The 6,192-nt window shown below is 59.6% G+C and overlaps 1 protein-coding gene across 1 annotated transcript in view; it reads left to right on the top strand.

Annotated features, from left to right (window-relative positions):
• The first annotated feature begins 4,545 nt into the window (after positions 1 to 4,545).
• RNF40 (ring finger protein 40) overlaps positions 4,546 to 6,192 on the top strand; it is a 61,966-nt gene continuing 60,319 nt past the window's right edge. Inside the window, exon 1 of the mRNA XM_069881639.1 lies at positions 4,546 to 4,583. The gene's annotated coding sequence lies outside the window, so the exon portion shown is untranslated. The remainder of the gene's footprint in view (positions 4,584 to 6,192) is intronic.

Genomic DNA, 6,192 nt, shown 5'->3' with positions numbered 1-6,192 from the left:
CCTGGGGCCCTAAGATGGCTGCCACGGGCCCAAGATGGTTGAATGGGACCCCAAGATGGCTGCCCAGGGCTCTGTGATGGCCGCCTAGGGCTCTAAGGTGGCCAAAGAGGACCCCAAGATGGCGGACTGGGGTCCTAAGATGGCCGCCTGGGGCCCTAAGACAACGGCCCATGGCCCTAAGATGGCCGACTGGGGCCCCAACAAGGGCTGAGTGGGGACGGGGGGATACAAGATGGCCGATGGGGGCGCGCCTCGAGGGGAGGGGGGGCCACGAGGGCCCTGTGTGGCCCCACAAAATGGCCGACAGCGCCTACAAAATGGCTGATGAGGCACTTGCTAACTGGGTGCCCACAAGATGGCGGACAGTGACCCCAAGGGGGTGGACACTGACCCCAAAATGGCGGACAGCTACTCCAAGATGGCCGACAGCAACCCCAAGATGGTGTACAGTGGCCCCAAGATGGCCGACAGCTAATCCAAGATGGCCGACAGTGACCCCAAGATGGCCGACATCTAATCCAAGATGGCCGACAGTGACCCCAAGATGGCCGACACCTAATCCAAGATGTCTGACACCTAATCCAAGATGGCCACCGTGACCCCAAGATGGCCGACGTCGACCCCAAGATGGCCGACAGTGACCCCAAGATGGCCGACAGCTAACCCAAGATGGCCACCGTGACCCCAAGATGGCCGACAGCGACCCCAAGATGGCCGACAGCTAATCCAAGATGGCTGACAGCTAACCCAAGATGGCCGACATCGACCCCAAGATGGCCGACACCTAATCCAAGATGGCTGACACCTAATCCAAGATGGCCACCGTGACCCCAAGATGGCCGACACCTAATCCAAGATGGCTGACACCTAATCCAAGATGGCCACCGTGACCCCAAGATGGCCGACACCTAATCCAAGATGGCCGACACCTAATCCAAGATGGCCACCGTGACCCCAAGATGGCCGACACCTAATCCAAGATGGCCGACACCTAATCCAAGATGGCCACCGTGACCCCAAGATGGCCGACACCTAATCCAAGATGGCCGACACCTAATCCAAGATGGCCACCGTGACCCCAAGATGGCCGACACCTAATCCAAGATGGCCGACACCTAATCCAAGATGGCCGACACCTAATCCAAGATGGCCACCGTGACCCCAAGATGGCCGACACCTAATCCAAGATGGCCGACACCTAATCCAAGATGGCCACCGTGACCCCAAGATGGCCGCCCAGCCAGTTATGACGTCAGAGGCCGCGGCCATCTTGGTTTCAGTGATGTCACAACCCGCCGCCATCTTGGCTGGTGATGTCATAGCCGGCCGCCATCTTGGAATCGGAGGTCACCTGACCTGGCGGCCATCTTGACTCGTGACCTCGTGACCTGGCAGCCATCTTGTCTCCAATGGGCCTCATACCCGGTAGCCATCTTGGTTTTATGGCTGCCTTGACCCTTGTGACCTCCTGACCTGGTGGCCATCTTGGCTCATCACCCTCTGACCTGGCGGCCATCTTGGTTCATCACCCTCTGACCCGGCGGCCATCTTGACCTTAGTGGACAGCGTACCCGGCGGCCATCTTGATGCCTGTGACCTCCTGACCTGGCGGCCATCTTGAATCAGTGGACCTTGTCAGCCATCTTGCTTTGTTACCACCTGGCCTGGCGGCCATCTTGATGCCTGTGACCTGCTGACCGTGCAGCCATCTTGACTCCAGTGCACCTTCTACTTGGCAGCCATCTTGATTCATGATCATCACACCTGGCGGCCATCTTGGCTCTGGTGACCTCCTGACCCGGCGGCCATCTTCACTACAGCGAACCTTGGGCCTGGCAGCCATCTTGACTCGTGACCTCCTGCCCTGGCAGCCATCTTGACTCTGTTGGACCTCCTGCCTGGCAGCCATCTTGACTCATCACCTCCTGACCCAGTGGCCATCTTGACTCCAATGGACCTCCGACCTGGCAGCCATCTTGACTCATGATCTCCTGTCCTGGTGGCCATCTTGACTCATGACCTCCTCTCCTGGTGGCCATCTTGATTCATGACCTCCTGACCTGGCAGCCATCTTGACTCATGATCTCCCGCCCTGGCGGCCATCTTGACTCCAATGGATCTCTGACCTGGCAGCCATCTTGACTCATGACCTACTCTCCTGGCGGCCGTCTTGACTCATCACCTCCTGTCCCGGAAGCCATCTTGACTCATCACTTCCCGCCCCAGCAGCCATCTTGACTCATGACCTCCTGCCGCGGCGGCCATCTTGATTCATGACATCCTGCCCTGGCAGCCATTTTGACTCATGATCTCCTGACCTGGCAGCCATCTTGACTCATGACCTCCTGCCCTGGCAGCCATCTTGACTCATGACCTCCCACCCCGGCAGCCATTTTGACTCCTGTGGTCACTCGACCGGCTCCACCTCCCACCAGCCGCCATCTTGCCCCTGCGGGGCTGCCCCCCGGCGGCCATCTTGCCGGGGTGGGGGTGGGGCCAGGGGTGGGGGGGGGGCGTTTTTTACCCGTGTACATTGCGGGGGCGCCGCCCCCTGTACAGCCCCGTGTAAAATAGGTTCCTTTTCAACACGATCTATGCAAGGGTGCTTTGTGCCAGGCCGGGGGGGGGCACTTGGGGGGCTGGAGGAGGGGGTGGGGGGGGCGGGGGGGGGGGTAGTTATGAGGGGGGAGGGGGTGGTTGTAGCCCCCCCTCCCCCCATGTACAGGCGGCGCCAAGAGAGAACGCGGTGAATAAAGGGTTAAAAGTTGAGACTTTGGGGGGACGACCCCCCCCCCCCAAGGGTTTAGGGACCCCCCCACCCCGTAGGAAATGGGGGGGCTGGGGGGCTGGTCCTAGGGGGTCTCAGTGGGGTTGGGGGGGGTCCCTATGGGTCTCTATGGGGCTGGGGGGGTCCCTATAGGGCATGGGGTGTCCCTATGGGTCTCTCTATGGGGCTGGGGGGGTTTCTCTAGGGTTGGGGGGTCCCTATGGGGCTGGGGGGGTCTCTCTAGGATTGGGGGGGTCCCTATGGGTCTCTCTATGGGGCCGGGGTGTCCCTATGGGGCTGGGGGGGTCTCTCTAGGGTTGGGGGGGTCCCTATGGGTCTCTCTATGGGGCTGGGGGGGTCTCTATGGGGCTGGGGGGGTCTCTCTAGGGTTGGGGGGGTCCCTATGGGTCTCTCTATGGGGCTGGGGGGGTCCCTATGGGGCATGGGGGGTCCGTATGGGTTTCTCTATGGGGCTGGGGGGTCCCTATGGGGCTGGGGGGGTCTCTAGGGTTGGGGGGTTCCCTAGGGGTCTCTCTATGGGGCTGTGGGGGTCCCTATGGGGCTGTGGGGGTCTCTCTAGGGCTGGGGGTGTCCCTATGGGTCTCTCTAGGGTTGGGGGGGTCCCTATGGGTCTCTCTGTGGGGTTGGGGGGGTCCCTATGGGGCTGGGGGGGTCTCTCTAGGGTTGGGGGGGTCCCTATGGGTCTCTCTATGGGGCTGGGGGGCGCTCCTATAGGGCTGGGGGGTTCCCTGGGGGGCTAGGGGTGTCCCTATGGGGTTCCTATGGGGCTGGGGGGGTCCCCTATAGGTGTCTTTATGGGGCTTAGGGGATCCCTATGGGGGGGGGGTGTCCCTATAGGTGTCTCTGTGGGGCTGGGGGATCCCTATGGGGCTGGGGGGGTCTCTACAGGTGTCTCTATGGGGCTGGGGGGGCTCTATGGGTCTCTATAGGGCTGGGGGGGTCACTATGGGTGTCCCTATGGGGCTGGGGGGGTCACTATAGGTGCCTCCATGGGGCTGGGGGGTCCCTATAGGGCTGGGGGCGGTCCCTACGGGGCTGGGGGGGGTCCACATAGGTGTTTCTATGGGGCTGGGGGGGTCCCTATAGGGCTGGGGGGGGTCCCTGTGGAGTGGGGGCGTCCCTATGGGGCTGAAGGGTCCCTATAGATGTCTCTATGGGGCTGGGGGGGGTCCCTATGGGTCTCTCTATGGGGCTTGGAGGGTCCCTATGGGGCATGAGGTGTCCCTATGGGGCAGAGGGGTCCCTATAGATGTTTCTATGGGGCTGGGGGGGGTCCCTATGGGTCTCTCTATGGGCCTTGGAGGGTCCCTATGGGGCATGAGGTGTCCCTATGGGGCAGAGGGATCCCTATAGATGTCCCTATGGGGCAGAGGGGTCCCTATAGATGTCTCTATGGGGCTGGGGGGGGGTCCCTATGGGGCAGAGGGTGTCCCTATGGGTCTCTCTATGGGGCTGGGGGATCCCTATAGGAGTCTCTATGGGGCTGGGGGGGTCCCTATGGGGCTGGGGAGTGTCCTTATAGGTGTCCCTATGGGGCTGGAGGGGTCCCTATAGTGTCGGTGGGCCCCACCCGCTTCGTTGCCCCTTTAAGCGCAGTCGCTGTTGCCGCTTTAAGAGCGCTCCCCACCCCTCCCCGCTTCGGCTTAACCGAGGGGGCGTGGCCTCGATGAGATTTGCATAAGGGGGCGGGGCCTCGCGGCGTCGCGCGGCGCGGTCACGTGACGCCGGGGGGGCGGGGCGGGACGCGCGTTTCCGGTTCCGGTCGCGGCGGGGACGGAAGCGGCGGCGGCGGAGGGTGAGGAGGGGGCTGAGCCCCTATAGAGACCCCCTAGAGACCCCCTAGAGACCTATAGGGAGCCCTAGGGGCCCTTAGAGACACACAGGGGGCCATAGGGACCCCTCCGGACCCATAGGGAGCCATAAGAGCCCCATAGAGGCCCACAAGGGCCTATAGAGGCCTATAGGGACCTATAGGGATCGTTAAGGACACATAAGTGCCTACGGGGACCCATAGATATCTATGGGGACCTACAGGGATCTAGAGGAACCTATAGAGATCCATAGGAACTCAGGAGGACGTCATAGGAACTTAGAGGGACTCATAAAGGTCCTATAGAGATCCATAGAGACCCGTAAAGATCCCATAGAGATCGATAGGGATCCATAGAGAGCTATAGGGCCCTTAAGGGCCCTATAGGTGCTTATAGTGGTCCATAGAGACCCACAGGGACCCATAAGGTCCCCATAGAGATCCATAAGGGCTCCTTGGGATCCATAGAGAGCTGTAGGGACCCACAGGGACCTTATAGAGACCCACTGGGGCTTACAGACACCTATAGGGTTTTTCAGTGACCCATAGGAATCCATAGAGAGCTGTAGGAACCCATAAGGACCCTATAGAGACTCACTGAAGCCTATAGATGCTTATAGGGCGCTTTAGTGACCCATAGGGACTCATAGAGACCTATAGGGGTCCATAAGGGCTCTGTAGAGACCCACAGGGCACTATAGACACCCGTAGGGTTCTTTAGTGACCCATAGAAATCCATAGAGATCTATAAGAGCGTGGAGTGACCTATAGGGATCCTTAAGGACCCATAGGGTTCCATAGAGATCCCATAGAGGTCCACGGGGACCCGTAGAGACTCGTAGGAATCCATAAGGACCCCATAAAGGCCCACAGGGTTCTATGGAAACCTATAGGGACTTTCAGCGAGCCACAGAGATCCTTAAGGACCCCATAGAGATCCTTAAGGACCCCATAGAGATCCATAGGGACCACACAGAGCCTCATAGGGGTCCATAGAGATCTATAGGGACCCATAGGGACTCACAGAGAATCATAAAGATCCTTAGGCGCCTGTGGGGATCCATAGAGATCCATAGGGACCCATAAAGACCCCATGGAGACCCGCAGGGGTCTACGAGGACCTATAGGGATCCATGGAGATTTATAGGAATTGGTAGATGTCTTATAGAGAGCCATAAAAACCCATAGAAATCTATACGGACTTGTAAGAACCTTGTAGAGACGTATAGAGACTCTATAGAGGTTCAGAGGAATCTATAGAGATTTATGGGACTTACAAGGATTCTATAGTGACTCGTATGGATCCATAGAGACCCCATAGGGATCCATTGAGCCCCGTTGTCCCCTATAGCCCCCCCCATTGAGCCCCATAGATCCCTGTCGCCCCTATATAACCCCTTATAGCCCCCATAGACCCCTTCCAGAGCCCCCTGTAGCCCCCCCTATAGCTCCCTATGGAGCCCTATAGATCCTTCTTAGAGCTCCATAGAGCCCCATAGTCCCCCCCAGCCCCCTCTAGCCCCCCTATGGAGCCCTATAGATCCGCCATAGAGCCCCATAGCCTCCTATAGCCCCCCCCCCCCGAGCCCCGTAG

This window comes from Phaenicophaeus curvirostris, unplaced genomic scaffold, assembly GCF_032191515.1.
Source record: "Phaenicophaeus curvirostris isolate KB17595 unplaced genomic scaffold, BPBGC_Pcur_1.0 scaffold_55, whole genome shotgun sequence".
NCBI classification, from domain to species: domain Eukaryota; kingdom Metazoa; phylum Chordata; class Aves; order Cuculiformes; family Cuculidae; genus Phaenicophaeus; species Phaenicophaeus curvirostris.
Note: the sequence above shows the minus strand (reverse complement) of the source record. Positions and strands in the feature narration are given on the sequence as shown.